The 18,596-nt window shown below is 42.9% G+C and overlaps 1 long non-coding RNA gene across 1 annotated transcript in view; it reads left to right on the top strand.

Annotated features, from left to right (window-relative positions):
• Positions 1-18,596, top strand: part of LOC144159598 (uncharacterized) — a 699,997-nt gene that overhangs the window by 476,717 nt on the left and 204,684 nt on the right. Inside the window, exons 2-3 of the long non-coding RNA XR_013320334.1 lie at positions 14,190-14,245; positions 18,273-18,356. This is a non-coding gene — a long non-coding RNA (uncharacterized LOC144159598). The remainder of the gene's footprint in view (positions 1-14,189; positions 14,246-18,272; positions 18,357-18,596) is intronic.

Below are 18,596 nucleotides of genomic sequence, written 5' to 3'. Positions count from 1 at the left end.
CACAAGCCTGCAGCTCGCTTTTCTTCCAGCATACGTACCGCCGTTCCAATTGCGCAGTATGTGCCCGAAGTCAGCTCGCAACGATTGAATAATAAAATACCACATCATACAATAAATGTCTCGTCCGACACTGCAAAGCAAATGAGCAGTGCAAAGAAAGAATTTACGCGGCGGAGGACAGCATGATATTGAAAACGGTTCTAAATGCCCTTGTACCCAGCCCCACAGTCCCGGAGTTACAGCGGAACGTGGACAAAGACCATGCACTTAATCTCAATTTGAAAAGATGGCTCCTCAACAATTGTACATCTTTTGTAGTCGTGTAAACTTTGCTTCTGGAATTTCCAATACTCATATGCCACGAAGACTACCAAGGCGACACCGGTAACAGCAATGAGCACCTATTGCGACCTACTACGTGATTCTTTTTGGAGGTGGTGATAACGTCTCATGCGGTGTAATTTATTCTTGCAGAACAAAAGAGCAGAAACTAAATTTCACAAGAAATTTTAGTTTAAACTTTAGTTAACTTGGGATTTTTGTTACAAAAAACATTTTCCCAATTAGCCACGTCATTGTAGAGAGCTGCCGATTAATCGACGATAGCAGAGTTTGCTTAGGGGTGCGCCGAAATCTTGGACAACCGGGTGTTTTAGTTCAATTTATTTCCAAATGCACAATTTTACATTACTGCTCTTCCCACTGTTCCGTTTTTATTGTTAATATAAGTTTTTTTGTTCACATTGTTATTCTCTTGCGGCAAAATTTTATCAACAAAGGTGAACTATCTTCTGCTATATTACCGAAATACAAGGGGCAATACATGAGCGAACAGGGTAAGTTCTCTAGTTACTTTTCTTATACCATTGATATTAAATTTTCCACCCATTATCGCTTAATACATGGGAGGCGGTTGCTTTGGTGGTGGTGAAGCTTTCAATTTAAACACTGCTTTAAAAAGGCTCTAAATTTCAAAACATCACCCGGCAATTACAATGCATTGTATGAGCTGGTTAAATTCATGTGCGTTGCGAGAAGGTACCTCCATTCAGTGAACATAAGGTGTTCCCTGTTTGATGTGGGAGGAGATTTATTTTTGTCAGTTCGTAACTTAGAAATCATAACTAAACCAAATATCATAAAGTCGCCTACGCAACACTAAATTAATTAAACAGTGAAATTGTTTAAACAGTGAAATTAATGAAACAGTAATTAAACAATGAAAATGTAAATGTGGGCTGCCGCCATTGACTTTTCATCAAAGATGATAAAAATTTCAATTTAGTCAGTATTTTTCATTTTTACGGTGCGCCTAAGACGGCTTCCAGTATAGGCAAAATAGAAGGTTAGACTGATTCTTTCCGAAAGTTCAGTTTACAAACGTCTTCCACTAAATATTTCTCAAAGGTAGATGCGCAACGCAAACTCACCTAGTCGGAGAATATTCCCATGATTTATTTATTTACTTGATTATATGACATGATTTATTTGTTTATTTTAGTAGTTCAAAGTATTGGACAAAAGGTATTACATTAGGGGTTGATAATGACAACAAAATCAATACTTTTAATCTGCGGGTAAACATTCTGCATCCAAACAATCCTGAAAAAAAAAAAACTAGACCAGCAATGAACCTTCTGTGAGTGTGTGCCAAACATTATAAAGTATGTAGGCAGTGCACATTTTGTTAGAAACGAGTTATTTGCAGATGAGCACTGATCTAATTTGTATTCAGGTACACTCCTTCTTCCCCGTAGAAGGTGCGCAAGAATGTCATCACTTTGCTAAGCTCAGCTAAGAAATGCCATGGAAATAAAAGAGGTTGCCAACTCACTCTGGCGCCTGTGAGAAAAGCGTCATTGCATCACATTCCCATCATTACCAAGCTCTGTCGCGAGAAACCAGAACGGCAAACACCCCAAATATCTCTGTTGCGTAAACGACGCGGATGGTACGCAATCGCTCAAATGTTCTCGATTGTGAGAATGACGGGGGCGGGCATCGTTTGTGGGATGCGTTACCAACGAGTATCCAAAGCATGATAACTTGCGGGAAGTTATGTGCGTATAGGTGTTGTGATACCGAGGCCACTATCAGGCGGCTGCCTTTCTAGCGACTCCAACCGCTTTGATGCGACTCCACGAAGCAGCGCACACTCGGTTTAAAGACCTATCCTCCGAGACGGAATTTTCGGGAGGTTTCATGAAAGGTACTTGCAATGTATTATTTCTTTAGCCTACTCGTAGGATAAACAAATATTTTATTGGTATACAATTGGTACTGTCTGATCATGTACTATTCCTTGTAAATTTATCAGTATTAGGAGATTCTGTAACCTTCTTCGCTCACTACTTTGCCTCTTTTTTCCTTCCAAATTCCAAGACCTGTTTTTGCCACTGTCTTGGGGATTTATTCATTAAAACGAGGTATGGTGACATTAGTCTGTGCTTAGATGAAGGCGGAACGCTTTCACTAAGTTCTCCTTTTCGAGCGTTGCAGCGATAGCACCAAATTTGCGACCGAAATTACAAGTTCATTCACACCTTTTTAATTATAAAATTATTGTGTACATTGTAAGGATAATGATGAATAAATAATATATTTAAAGAATACTGCGAGCGATATACACGAGGTCTATATGTACCCCAATACAGTTAGATATACAGTTTTATATGGTGATATGTTTCATATCAGGAGATAAATAAGTTAATGATAGTTATATGCTGTTAAGTTTCGAGCGAACGCCGACCCCCGGAACACCGCCGCCCCCGTAGACTCCAAAGATAACCCACCCCCTAAAAGTGATGGCTTTAGCGCCGATAAGTGAACAAAATAAACGCGAATAATGTATTCATGTGCCGATGCGGTCAGTTATTGGTCCTTTCCGCACTTGAGCTGTAAGTTCGCCCATCAAGTATTTTTCTTCCTATCTCGTAAGTTTTGGTTGGCGGTGCTGCCACTTTATTCTAGTTTCTCGCACCTGATTTTTGACTTGATATCTTTGTACTTTGTGTGGGCGTTCTTTCGAAACTTTACGGTAGTTATTTAGAATGATATAGGGCTATAAAATGTTGATGCAGCAACAGGGAACGGGTTGGACGACTAGAAGGAGGATGCCCGAGTCGTCCGACCTCGGCGTCAATGCCCGGAAAATGAAGTCGCGGCAAGCGGTGGGCAAAAAAAAAACATTTTAATAAAATATCAGGTTATGGAGAGGGGCCAATATCTTTCGGTATGCCTTCTACTAGTGTGTGCATGTAAGCGCGCGCCTCCGCAATAAACGTTAGGTGTCCATCCAGCCTTTATGCATGCTGCTTAAATGTGCGGTTCGGTATAGTGCGGCAATTTTGTTCCGGTTCCTTGACGTTTTGACATAAGGGATATATGTATATACCGGCTCGCAGACAGGTTCATAATGACAAAACAGTATAAATACGTTATTGTGATATGTCCGAAGCTTGCGGCGTAAAGCTGGAGGAACAGAACTGACCATGGTCTTGGTGCCGTCTTAACGAAGTTCCCGTTCATGCCTACCTCGACTGACTCAATCGTACCTCCATTCCTCTGTCAAAATCAAACGTTCCTCACACAAAAAAAAAACGCACAGATACGCCCAGCATGATTCTGGCTGGGTCTCTGATACATGGGTTTTCAGTGGCACGTATTACGTTAGAACAATCGAGTAATGACTCGTATTGCAGTGTGCTGCGCACGGATAAAGGCACACTAAGCCGCGTTCTCGCATCACGTGGCTGCCAAGCAATAGAAGAAACTATGCGAGCGCAGAAAATAAGGGCACGCAAAAGGACACGACCATGTAATGATGCCATGCACTAACGTGCGATTTCCGCGTTCAGGCAATGCCTGAGCCTGTTTGTGACGTTTACTAATCACGCCCCGTGAAAGTAAGTACTGGACGTAATTATTTGTTCGGATGGTTTGCATTTCTAAAAACATGTTTAAAAGAAGTTAAAAAGTGTATTCATCTAATGAGGCCAACACTGCAAAGATAAATAAATTAAGCAAGGAGCCTACAGCATCCCGGCCCCATGCTTGACCAGCAGCCCCCTTACCACTGCAATACTTCGAGTGATATACACGAGGTCTATATGCGCCACAATGCAGTTTGATATACACTTTTACGTGGAGATATATTTCATATCAGGAGATGAATAAGTTACAGATAGTTATATACCGTTAAGTTCCGAGCGAACGCCCATCCTCGAAACGTGGCACCCCCGCCCCGTTAGTGGTGAAATATTCAATTGACTAAAAGACCCCAAACATCGCCCATCCCCTAAAATTGATGGCTTTAGTGCCGATGAGTGAACAAAATAAACGCAAATAATCTATTCATGTGTCCATGAAGTGACTAATTTGTCTTTGGCAATTGCAAGTACAATTTCAGTATACACCTCGCTGCATAGGTAAAAACATTATTTTCCTTCACTTTAGCTAGGAGAACTCAGAAAGCATTTGAAGTTTTTATTTTTTGTAGAAAACGCGCTTTTGGCGCCTTGACTACTTTGCCAGTGTTTAAATTCTAGAAGACTGCCATACTGTTTCTTTTTTTTGTTTCGAAAAGATTTTTTTTAAAACTGGGCCTCTTCTTCGTGTTCACTTCGGCACAAGCGAACTTGCGGGCGAATGAGAAAGCTGAATTTTACACTGACATCACGTAAGTCAATATATGAAGGGGTATGCATGCACATGTAAGTCATATACGGGTAAACGTTGCGTTGAGGTGACAGGTTTCGTTCTGATGAAAAGAAGAGTAGTGCAAACTTTGCAAACGTATCCTGTAGGAAGACATCGGACACTCAGGAGAGGCGAGGAGGGAGGTTCGCACGATTTCTAATTGCGGCAATTGACATGTCAGTCTTTCACCACATATATGTATGGTTATAGTTAGGGCGAGTGTTGCAACTTACAAAGTGCGAACGTTTGCTTTGACGAATCCGATTCTCTGTGGATTTGCCAGATGTCAGTTTTTCTCTGCCATTCGTGGTTCAAGTATAGGAAACAAACAAAAAAATAACTATTAGGGGTAGGTGTTCTTCGGCAAAAATGCCCATTCGGTTTCGGATACCGGTTAGGGTTCAACCTGGCAGCATATTCTGAAGCCATGCTGAAGCAGCAACAGGCTGCTGCAATGTACACCGCTAAGCCATAAAAATAATGATAGGGTTCGCGTTTTTCCAATACAACTTAGGCCGCCAAAGGGCTCAGACAGTTAATGGAAAAGTTCAAAGTTTTTTTTATTCATTAAAATAATTGTTCGCAATTCATGAAATCGAAATAAAGGCAAGAAAGCAGTTTTTCCATTCGAATAGAAACAAATATCTTTGTTTGTTTCTTGACAGAGAAAATACAACTTCGTTTCATTTGAAAGAACTAGGATTCAGTATTTCACTCAGCTCCATTACAGCCACAAAAGATGTTTTTTAACGAAAAAAAGCAAGAAGTATCTAAAAAATTCAAATTTTGCGCCACAGTGACGTGTTATGAGCAAGAATGACGTCATATGAGCCAACTATAAAACATAATTTTCAGTGCGTTAACTGCACGTCAGCATTCAAGTGATGCGGTCAAATGGAACTAGAGGCCCCAAAACAGACGTCCAGTCATGTGTCGTCGCGACAGGTGAGCTAGGCGGCCGCCAATCGACAAACAAGGTTCCGTGACGTCATAGAAAAGTTGCGGAAAATTGGCTAGGGGGTCGCGACTGCTTCACACGTTTTTTCTCTTATATCCGTTATTTGTGCGAAGATTGCGATGATATTTGTATCATTGTTATCGGGACTAAGCAGTCTTTCTAATAAACCAAACTTGTATTTTGTCTTAATGGCTCCTTTGAGTACCAGACAATTTCTGTCTCGAATGTATGTGGACATGATTGCCAAATTGGTTACTGATAATGCGTCGAGAAGAGATCAGTCAATGACTCGTTTTGGGTGGACAACTATACAAATAATTAGACGTTGGAAAGTGAATGATTCTAGAATATTACCGCTCTGAATGCGGGTACGCAACTGTAACATCCATTTTTCTGTGACTTTGGGTTATTCAACAATTGATTGATTGATTGATTGATTGATTGATTGATTGATTGATTGATTGATTGATTGATTGATTGATTGATTGATTGATTGATTGAATAAAGGGTATAACGCGCCGATGCTACGCAGGCGATGAGGCGCACTCTAGTGGACGGCTCTGGATTCTTATTGACCACCTGCGGATGTTTAATGTGCGTCGAAATGTCGAACATACGTGCGTTTTAAATGCAGAGCATTTCTTTAACTCATGATGTCACCCGTTCTAGTTGTCCATCGTCGTCCGCGTCCCTCCCCCTACACTATATATAAAAAAATAATACTTACCGGCGCCTCGTTTCGATCCCACGACCCTGCGGGCGGAACGCAAGGTACATGGTGCTCTACCCACTGCGCCACAAAGCCGACACAGAATGGAGGGCTACGAACGCGCCTTATATCCTTGACTCATTCAAACTACGTTAAGAAGCTGCTGATAAACGCATTCACTACCCGTGGGCGGAACGCGAGGTACATGGTGCTCTTCCCACTGCGCCGCAATAATCATACCCACCTGCTAATAAATGATGTCATACCCACCTGCTAATAAATGATGTCACGTGACCGCGTAATTACGTCTCTTCATTTATTTACAAAACAACAACCAACAGCAACAAGTGCAGCAACATTAATGTAACGCAAACTACTTAACGTCATGCGCCCCCGGAAATGCTCTGCATTTGATCGAGCCCCTCGCGAGGGGGATGTTTAGTTTCCTGCCGCAGCAAGAACCAGGCGGCCTCCTGCGCAGTTTGTGGCGCATTCGCACTTGGGGGATTGGCCAGGATAGTTTTACTTAATACATGTCGGTTACGGCAGGGTTTTTTAGCTATTGTTCGTGGAAGCCTCCCCCCTATCGCTGTGTTAGTGTTAACATAAATTAATATACATGAAGATTTGGTACTCTTATTCAATATACAGCAATACTCGTTCTTTTCGTTTAGACGCCTTTGACAACTTATTTTTACAGTGATTTGTGCTCATTTCTCGAACAGTGATTTCCTTGTTAATCATGTACATGCAAGACCATTACGACACCGTATGCGCTTCGATGTACCCAGATGCTTCACCCGATTTGGACGCTTCGTTAGAACTTTAAACTAGGTCCGAACTTTGTAAATATATATCCGGACACAGAAAAATGAATTTTTATTTTTGGTCTCCATTAGAAAACCTGTTTATTCTACAGTTTAGCGTTTGATGTGTGGGGGCTCTGCTCCTGATGTAGCGAATGTCTGCCAAACGCTTCTAGCCCAAACTGTGTGGAACAATGTGCCACTGCTACGCCGTTTGCCTTACATACGTCCGCGCAGCGCACAGGCATGTAACAGAGTACTCAGGAACATCATTACTAATCACTCGTCTCTAAGAATGACTCACCTCCTCTGGGAGCTAGAACAAACAAGAGAAAATGATGCTCAGGACAAGCGACCGCTCCTATCACGAATTCTACTCTGAAATGCCGCGAATAGTAATCAGCTTCCCGTATAAGCAGGTGAGGGAGTGCTCCAGCTTTGAAGGAAGAGCTTCGGGTACACAAGTGCAGTGATCAAGCCTGCCAGCTCCCTGTCTTTGAAAAAAGCAGCTGAATGATCTGGCGGAACGTTCACCATTGATTGTTACGTATGGTGAATATCGCCACCTGGCGCAGAGTAACGATTTGCCTCTTTTATAGTTGTTCAGCAAGGAAGTACTCAGAACCACTCTTCTAAATAATAAAATTGCTGTAAGCGGAAGGTATATTCATGCCTACTGCGTCTTTCATTGTTGTTATGACGCATTGCTAATTCCTATTACCACTCGCCGCGGTGGCTCAGTGGCTAAGGCGTTGCGCTGCTGAGCACAAGGTCGCGGGTTCGATTCCCGGCCGCGGCGGCCGCTTTTCTGATGGAGGCGAAAAGCAAAAACGCCCGTGTGTACGAGATTTCGGCGCACGTTAAAGATCCCCAGGTGGTCAAAATTAATCAGGAGCCCTCCACTACGGCGCGCCCGATCGCCTGCGTTGCGTCGGCGCGTTAAACCCTACAATCAATCAATAATTCCTATTACCAAATTAACACCAATCTCTTCGCCCAAGCAAACAAGTACGCTACGAAAGAAATCACAATTCATATTTTCGCCTTTCCCCCTCGTCAAAAGCATATGCTTTAAAAAATATCCATGAAACAACTATGCAATATGTGACCAAGTTTGAGACGTTCTAGGCTAGAAAAATGTCTCCAAATATTAAGAACTGCGGAGATACCGGTGAGTACAAATTTGGAGAAAAGAAACACAGGTGAGCAATCTCTTTAACCTATCATTTGGGCTAATGTACGCACTTAACTGAGACATGATTTAACTGCTTCACAGATGAACGGGTTTTTATAAAAAATGTACCTATCAGGAAGTAAGACCTGTACCTTCCTATACCTATACCCGTAGGACACGCGGTGGAAATATTAATCACCTAACAGAAGGCCGGAGACTCTATGGTAGCGTTGCCTCAAAGCAACAGAAATTACTAAAGAAGAGCGGCTCTCACAATCTTTCATGGGAGCCGAGGTCAAACGAAAAGCGGAAAACATTCCCTGTCGATACATCTTTTTTGACAAACTGGCACCGTCGTCGCCCGTATACACATCACCACAAAAGCTCGTTGTGGCGCCAGTCTGGTGACCTGTTCACGGCCCAAGCAAGGATAGAAAAAAGTCGCCGCAGCTCGGCATTTTGCTTTCCCTGACGCTTCGTAAGGATACACAGTATACTTGACATTTTTTTCACTTCCAAATCGAGGAGTTATTTTGTGCTTGCCTTTTGCTTGCTATAGACCGAGTTGTGCTTCGATTTGCGATAACGTGATGAGACGCTCATAACCCAGGAGGATAGATGGAAAACAGTTGCTGAGTTTCCAACTGAGCACCCTAAGGGTCGCTGTATAATATTCTATTGACGACGCGAAAACAAGCGGCTGCTGGTTAAGGGTAATCACCTATACAGAGTACGAGATGTTCAGAAGTCTATTGACCTCCTCTTGTCACACCGCCTGATAAATTATGCAAAACTTTGGTGTTTAGAGACACTAAGGTGCTTGGCGGTCACAACAGCGGTTACCTGGCTGTAAACTTTGCGTTAATGGGTGATCAAGCAATTCCTTACATTTGATATCCTGTTATCTAGCATTTTCACAATACTTCGAAATAACAGCACTCCAAGAACAACATTATCAATATAGGGGAGATCATCATCGCCATCATCATCATGGTATTCTTCAAAACTGTCTTTACGCTACAGTCACGTATTTGCTGGCCAATGCAAGGGGGCGAATTGTACACTTAGTTGCCTGTGTTTTACCATAGCCCGTCCTACCCCTGCAGTTAATCACGGCCTATTTTCTCACAAAAATAAATGGTAATCGCTCTCTCATTTCTGTGCTATCTAGCTCAAGGTTAACACAGACCTCTCATGAATATACGCTTCTTTTATGAATAAACTCCTCATCACAAGTCTGGAACTTAAACGACGTCGAATTCAGCTTTTCGAAAAGATCACTTCGGCTTCTGTTCGGCACTTCTCAAACGCTGCATAACGCTTATATGCTTCTTCTTTTTACCGTAATTTTTACTGCTAAATAGCCCTAAAGTTCAACAAAAATGACTAAAAACTGCATAAATTGACCTATTCCTTCACAAAAGTTTGTTAAAGTGTGCGTCGGCGGTTATACAAATATTTCTTTGCGCAAAGTAGCCAGCAGATCTTGGCTATCTAGGAACGGACAAAAACAATAAACACAAGTTTGGAGGGCGTTTCTTCCGCTGTGTACAGTTGGCCGCAGAACAAGAATTCGCATTATAGTTTAGAGAAACATAGCCCAAAAATAAAGATCTCAGTGAAAGTAGGCAGTGCTCACCAAAAAATGGCGATCAAGACGTTAAAAAAAAAAAAATCTGCGGCGTGCTACCGATTTGTTTGTTTTATTTTTTTGGGGGGGGGGGAGGCCTAAGGTTTATGTCCCAACAAAATTTTTAATGAAATGCGGTTTGAAACACATGGCTAAAACAGATTCAAGAAAATACCGTAAATTCATGTCCACTTGGAAGTGATGCATGGTTGAATGATCAAGGCGAACACTTAACGCAAGCGAGAATTGATCCGGTTCTGGCTTTCCTGATAGATTGAAACTGGTGCAGGGCTTTATGAAGAACTCTCGACTTTTTATATCTTCTTTTCATTCGCTCACGCGACATCACAGCGGGTACACGTGCGGAAGACGAGTGGATTACGCCACAACCGTTTTCTGGTCTTATAAAACGCAATGAGTGCGAGAATACCCTTTCCGGACTCGCCTGCTCGAGAGATTCTTCTCGGATGTCCTCGGCTGCTTTCGGCTGAGTGCTACCTGCTGGCTGCGTAATTCGGCATTCCGGGAATAACTGCTCCAGGCTCACTCGGCTCTACGATTTTGTGTAGCGCGTAAGAGAGCAGGCAGCCTTTAGAAGATGCGCACAACTTCGTATATTGGACAACGAGGAGGTGAACCATGTTGTTTGAACGTTACTATTGGCGCCGTAAAGCACCCCTCTGGTTCAAGACAAGTATATTACCGCAAAACAGCCGGCAAATCTCCCAGTTAAAAAGTGTGCTGTAGAGTCTAGCACGCGGAAAACAGAGTTTCGCTTCTTACAGCGCCCATATAAGGTTGCGATTTTATTTTAGAACCAAGGCATCTGAAAGAAAGGCAGCCGTGGAATTTCCTCTCCTTGATACTTAATTAAAACGAACAATTTTTCAGTGTTGCTGTGCCAAAAAAGTAAAAAAGAATTAGTTCCCAGCCCCTTACATTACATGGACTGGTTTCCTGGCCCACATGAGAGAGGCTGTTTAAAATAAGCAGAGCACTTCACATTTCCTTTCTTCGTGCTGTAATTTCGTAAGCCAAGTTGGCTTGCACCGCATATTGCTTTTCATTGTGTTTAAATACGACCATATAAAAAAGGTTCTGCAGTGTTCTACTTGGACTCAACCATTCGCGGGTCTGCTTGTAACTTCCTTCCTATTGGGGGATATGGATATGATTGCAGTGGTAATTGTCTATTCACTGCTGTATAAGCGAATTGTGCTTTAGCGTGTTTTGATAGTGATCAGCCGTGGGCGAGCCAACACACTACGGTTTATCGCGCGTCAGCAAAAAAATTGCGCAGGGACATGAGTTACTTTTGTTCGGTGCTAATATCAATAAATAGATAAGAGAGCGCCTGACCAACAATGTCAACGTCGCTAAGCCCGTAATAAGCAAAAGATCTATTTGTGAATTACGTGCTTGAACGAAGTTCTGAAAATACGTGATTTAAACGCTTAAAACCAGTAAAGTTTATTCCGCGTTACTGATACGTTTTACGGGCATTAACCTTCTTTATTACGACGGATAACGTACAATGAAAGAAATGCATACCAGGAAATCTTGACTGTACATATATTTCGCGAACATATTCCTCAATAAACCAGAAATCTTTGTACAGGAAACAAGCTCCGAAAAGTTCCCCGGAACCTTACGAAAAATAAGCGCTAAAACCATGAAACCATACTTCTCACTACCAACATCGCGGATATGCGCAACGTTGGTAGTATAGTGTAATATTAAATACCCTGCTTTAAATTTTTTTGGCCACATCGCATCCTATAATATTGCAACTTACGAGAGGATTGCTTGACATTATATCTTAGCTGCGTTTTATGGTGTTCGATACTTTCTTACGAGTAGTTGCGTTAGGAATTCATGCTTCCTCATTCCTAACTTCACAGTTAGAAGAAAAGCTGCCAAACTAAGCTGCGGGAAAGTTTTCTGTACTCTCTCTTGGGGATGTATGTTTGCAATTAGCACAATCTTCGAACTCTGCACATTATCGCTATACAAACTAGAGGACCTGTAATGACATGATGAGTGTTTTGCCAGAACAAAATTGAAAATACTGGCATTCCGTATGCACTATAGTCGGACACGGGTTTCTGGTTCTGGTTTATAATAAGCGTAAATGATGTTAATGGCTTTAGCCATGTTGCATTGTTGCTGGGGGTATCGTCATGTTTTTTGTTTATTAACACTGGATAATTTATGACATAGCTATTTTTATTCAACAATCCAACGCAAACTCGCTGTAACACATGTAGTCAACACCAGCGAGCTGACTATGCTTTTTATATAAAACGTAAAATCACAGATATTCACCATTCTGCGCATGGCAGCTTTCTAGGTATCCTTTTTATGTCTGTCTATATTAGGAAGTCTTAGAAACGTAGAGATATGGGAATTCCCGTATTCTTCCAGTCTGTCTTATCTCTTATCCAGTTTCGTTTAAATACAAATACTCAAACCAACACGACATAAGTTCGATAAAGAATCTCGTATATGTAACAATACGTACCAAAAAACGTAGTCTTTCTGTATATCTGGAGCTGCAAACGGCTGTCACGCTTATTTATTTAAAGTTATGCACGCAGTAGTAGCGTAGTTTCTGAGAGAGCTATGTTGCAGTAGATGTTCATAGTAGGCAAATCATTCGAACTTAGAGGATGGTAGGTGTAAATTAATTTTATTTCGCAACACCAAGGTGTCGGCACGCAGTATAGATTCTACCCTGTGCCTATTGGCGTGAAAACGACATAACACGATTCTGAATTCAAATATTTACTGTTCACGAGTGAACATTGTCGTCAGTTATGGATTAAATAGTAACCACTTGTTTCTTTCACTGTTCGTCCTACTAGCTACGCCTAATCTTAACATGTAAGTCCGTGAAAGCTTCATGTGCTGTCCCATTCCGTCACTGTGGCACAAATATGAGCCATGATTGTGTGCGTGAATAATATACGCTGCAAATTTTCTTGTCTTGAGCACTTTTGCTTCTTGACAGATTAGATACAAACCACCACTTTCATAGAAGGCCTACTCCAAATTGCGCAATAAATATTGTCATCCAGGCTAAATTGTTTCTTATCACTCCTGAACAATTTAAATGCCGAAAAAAAAACATCGAAAAACAATCCGGACTAGAGCAATGAATGGCCAGCGAAGCTGTGAGGCGTCAGCCGCTAGTTCTAAACCTTCCATCTTCCTTCCTGCTTTACGCTACACCGCGGCAGCTTGCCGGTTCACGGTATCCGTTTGATCAAAGGCTGGCAGGGCGCGTATTCATGTCGTGTTTGAGATGTCCTGATGTGCCTCTGTCGACAAGCCAATTGGGAGAGGAGCCTTCTTTGACCTTGCGCGGAAATTTCCGGCAGTGTGGCATTATGTTCTATTTTTGGCTTTTTTTTCGTCCTCTACTTAGCATGCAGTGGCTGTGCCACAATATGTCTCTTGCTGGTTTATTTATTTGTCTATTTCATATGTTGTCTTGTGGCTGGTTGAGCTTTAGTTACTATTCTCCATTCATTATCTTCGCTTCACCTCTTCTCCTGGACACGGTATTGACGGGGCACCCGGACATTGCGAGACTATAGCCTAGACGTGAGTTTTCTTTAAATCCTTATCAAGATTTACGACTTTGTTTGGTATCCGTTGAAAATACCAGTGTGACAACAGTAAATAGGCAGAAGGGTTGCTACTCAGCATTTAGGATATTGGGTGCTTCTTTATCTCAGAAAACTATTTTCTGCCTTGGCTTGACGATCTCCCTCTAACCTGAGAAGCTGATCTTGAGGTAGGGATCTGGAAGGTAGTTTGTTTTACCGATCACGGAAAGTGACAAGATTCAGGGAGCAGTTCGGAGTTGTGGTCGGACTCCAATATGAAATGCCTTCGCCTGTTTGCAAAATCGACGTTATGCGCCGGATTGTTTCGGGAGTAACTTGTGCATCCTGTTCGAGTGCGTGTGCATCCGAGTGTGTATTAGTTCCTGACTCACCTTGAGATTTCAATGTGGCGCAGACAGGCTCTTTCTACAGAGCCCTAACAGAAACTGTTTGGAGACTCGTCATGGGTGTCGATTCCCGTGTTCCCTCCTTTACCTGAGTGCGAGTTCTTGGACCTGAGATGGGGGTACTCGCTGCCTTTAACGGAGACGTTGGCCGGTGTTACAGATCAGCGACCTTCATGTCCTTTCAATTGCTTTGCAGGAGGGGTCGCGTTGTGGGTGCCACCCAGCAGGACACGAAGCTGCGGCATGCCTGTGGTGAGTCCGTACCTATTGTGAATGTACTGGTTCAATTGAGGGCGACAGTGAGGATTAACGTTTTTTTCTTACTGTTGCCTGTGGGTGAAAGCAAATGCTCTGTGGTTCACACCCATCCGTTACCCGGGCCACCACTGATTGCTGTTTTGCCTATTGTTCTTGACCGGGCCGGTGTATACCTAGCAGGTTTTGTTTAGTGCCTTTACTCGAAATCCTCCGAGGTCTGATGGTAGCTCTGGTTTGAGTTTACATACATCGGGAGCGTAAGTGCTTGTAACTTCATAAACTTCTGACTTCAAGAAATTCTAAAACTAGTCGTACCTTATCATAACGGGCTGAGTGACCACGGCGCCTCTTACTGATTTTCTCTAAGTTATACAGTGAACTCCAGAAAATTTCGGAGCCATTTCTTTAGCTTTGGTCCCGCTTGAAGAAAAACGCTTTAGGCCGACGACATCTAATTTCGATCGGGAACGCAATCTTGCGCCTTCCGGTCTCCTGCAAGTTCACTGCACTCCACGTCCAAGAAAGTTAGAGAGGAGTTTACTTGAGCTTCTTAGATACGTTTCAGTTCTCTGGATCCGCGCGCCTTATGGTTGGCGGTGGCGACCGGAAACTGAAGTGGTCGCCTGCAATAGCCGAAGTTTTAAAGTGCTCCGCAGTAAGCTTGGAGGAGCGGTTTCTGCTTTCAACTTATGGTTGAGTATATGCAGTGGTGCTTGACTTTTTATAAAGCTTGCGTGCGAAGGCTTCAAAGGAAAGAGTAGCACATGTTCGCCAATGCATCATGAAGGGAGCCTTCGCAAGTCGATGAGCGTACACAAATGCATAGCGGAATTCGTCGTAATATTTAGCACATATTCGATAGACGAACTCAGTTCGGTTTCTATAATTGTTGTATGGGAACGTTTTTGACATAAAAACATTTAGGTGTGTTTGGCTTCTAGAGACTATACGTGGTGTTCATTGTCTTGCTTTGACGAAATATTCGGAAGCGAAATATTAATGTGTTTTTGCATATAATGACAGAAAACAGTCTTCAACCGCGAACTCAAACTGAATTCAGAAACACGACAAATACGAGAGGCGCTGTTTTTGTAATATTTGGAACCAACTAGCCGAAGTTCAAACCTTGGACAGTGTTTTGCTCGCTTGGATGCAATTTACGTTGTAAGAATAGCCATATCAAGATGTCGTAATTATTATACAGTTTCTCTTTGTTGTGCCCGTAAAAAATGGCGGAAAAAAATTTCTTTTCGTTTTCGGGTGGAGGAAGAGACGGGCAACACACAAAAGCGGGAACTATCAGTGCCACGACTGATTTCTTGGTGCCATATTCATCGGTAAATTTGGGGGAAACGTGATATATGCTACATAGTTTTCTGTAATAAACGCACACAGTGATGACATAGAAGAAGTATACAACTTTATGTCGACTGATAGGCGCCGAGCGGTCCAGGAATCAACACTTTTTCTAGGGAAAAGCGTCGCCCGACAATCCACAAAGCGGTCAATAGAACATTACTGTTGCACAATCAAATAAAGCAACAATATCGCCGAAGAAGGCACCGCATAAACTATTCAGTAAACGCAGAATCATTGAGCAAGTTGAGTCACAAATTGTACTCGGAATAAAGTGATTTACCAATATCTTCATCAGTTGCAATTTGTAGAAGTCGGTGTATATTTATTTCAAATAGGAATACCTCGTAGGTGAATAAAATTAAGGACTAAGCACTTCATTATTTAGAATGTGCGTGGTCCTTGCGGAAATATCGAGAACTGGGGCCACCAGAACACGCAGGGTCATTTTTGCGCAGAGTTTGCCCTACGAAAACCTTGAAGTTTTGTTGGACTTCTTTCATTTTCACTGCCTGAGTGACGCCTCATAGATAATTCTTCGTTCCTGATTTCACCGGGATTACTTGGTCTTATGAAACCCTAAATATTACAGGGAAGGAAGCACATCTATATCGAAGCTTCACGGCACATTGCAAAAAAAATTCGGTATTTTTCCAGCTGAAGGTGTACACATAGTCTGCGAGAAGTGCACTAGAGGAGAAATAAAGGTTATTTTAAATCTTCTGGATATGTTTGCTATGCGTCGAAATTAAGGTAAGCGTTCTAAATGTGTACCTTCATACAAAGAACTGCTACAGGACCAGAAATTAAGCGCACGTATTAGGTATCGGCAGGAAAAATCCTTAGTCACTGATCCAAAATCTCCGCGGGCCCTAAGAAAGTGGTAGTATCTACACTCCGCGGATGATGGCGAGGGCGCGCAGTACGGGGACTCGAAATAACATCTAAGTTGCGCCCACAGTGCTATCCGATTTGCGGACCGACCGTCATTCGATTTGAGCCGTCAGTTGCCCCTTGATTATTCCGTACATGAAATGCAACTTATGGCTCAAATCAAATTTCGTTTGATGGTGGTGCGCGCACGGAAGGATGCGGATGGATATTGGGAGGTCCTACGGTACGCCGCACTGTTACAGGCGAGGGAGTCAGTCGTTTAACCCTCGGGTACTAACTCACGGCCCTAGCCCAATGGGAAAGACGGCTGACACTAACTCTGCCTGGTCTACCAGACGCAGGCTCGAATCCTGCCGGTGCCTGTGTAATTCTTTGCGATTGAAAAATGCTATGCGCACGGACGCGGACACAAGCTGTGCTGTCCTAAGGTACTCCGTACCTAAAACAACTGAAAATGCCATTGTGAATAAAGTTTCAGGCGTCAACTTTTTTTGTGTGGGCTGTTACAGTTTGCAAAATTATTCCCGACACAATACTTTTTAATAGAGGCGACATATGCGCGTCTGTTTTTGATTGCCCAATAAGTTTATATTGAACGATCTACGTTTCATCAAATCAGTACTTATAGAGATGATGTTAACACATGGCAGCATTTTTTAAAATTGTGAAAATTTACCTAGAAAAGCAAATTTTCAAGCCAGGGTGAAAGGTGAGCTGATTGGTTTGGTTACTTATTTAAAAATAAACAGGCTGTAGCCGAGACTGAATAATGGCAAGCTAAAATATCGACAGACCATCGCTTTTTGGCATCATTATTTTTGACCCTTGTTTGTGAAGTTTTAGGTACACTAAAGCAAGATCTCTCACTTCAGCACCTAAATTTTTGCGCAGCTGCATTTTTAAGGCATACGGTGGCTAGAAAAAAAATATCTTTGATTGGGATAAAAACGCGTGCGCAAATCGATGCGTGAAACATGAAGCTGCGTTTTTGCGGAAACTACGTTTCCGCAAAAACAAAGCTGCTTAAGTAAGTTCAGCCGTCTCGAGCTGAAAGATAACCCCGACATTGAAAGCATTTCATTTTCCATAGTGTATCATTTGGAGTTGTTTGAAGTTTCTATGGTTGCAGCCATCAGGGGTTTGTTCGGAATTCAAATCATACAAGATATTCAGGCTAAGCAGAACTGTTCAACTTGTGTCGTCTTTGAGAACAGGGCAGACTAAACACCGCACGTAAAAGGCGGGTCTCTGACTGAAAGAAGCGTAATAAATAGACATAAAAATAATTTCTTTATTGCGGAACTTTTCTATTCAGCATAAGGGGAAACTAAAGGTACAGATACACTCCGGATTCCCGAAGGAATCGGAGCAGGGACCCATGATGTGTTCCTTTTATCCACGCCATGAAATCTGGCGGACGTCCTGGGCGCGGGCCGTAGGTGGCGATGTGCACAACGCGTAGGCTTTGCTGAACAGGGCAACTTCACACCAGGTGCACTGCTGTAGCCTGGTCAACAGGAGCGGGGCAAAAGGGGCACGTGGAGTTGAACGGGGCATGGTATTGAGGTGGCCAGGACCTCGTCACAGCTGACGTGAGGGCGACTCCCAGACGAAGACTTCTGAGCAGGACCTCATCACTGCGAGACAACCGGCCAGGGAGAGCCGTACCGCGCGGGGGTATGAGAGCGCGCTCGGTACGCCTTAGACGTTCTTTTTCACTGGCAAGGCGAATACCGTTTGACGAAGGTGCAAGAGGAGCTGTATATTGCAGACGCACGGGCTGTGTTCCGGCATCTGCAGCCTGCATTGCGGAGTGGTGGTTCCGTTGGTGCCATGACACGTGCGCACGGCACGGGTAAGTGTCCACTATGTTCTGGATTTCTAGCAGACGTCCGTCGGACGTGAGAGTTTTACGAAGCTCATGTACAGCTGCCGACGAATCAGTGTAAAGTGTACACTGTGGTGGTCTGGGAAGGGGCCATCAACGCAGGCAGAACTCCTTGCAATGCTGGAGGCGCTGCTACAATCATCGTTGATAATCAACATAAAAATAAATAATACTAACTTTCGTTGGTGGCGAGTACGTATTCCTCGG

Source organism: Haemaphysalis longicornis, unplaced genomic scaffold, assembly GCF_048455015.1.
Source record: "Haemaphysalis longicornis isolate Haplotype H1 unplaced genomic scaffold, Haemaphysalis longicornis Haplotype H1 scaffold_10, whole genome shotgun sequence".
NCBI lineage: Eukaryota > Metazoa > Arthropoda > Arachnida > Ixodida > Ixodidae > Haemaphysalis > Haemaphysalis longicornis.
This window is presented reverse-complemented; position numbering and strand designations above follow the sequence as displayed.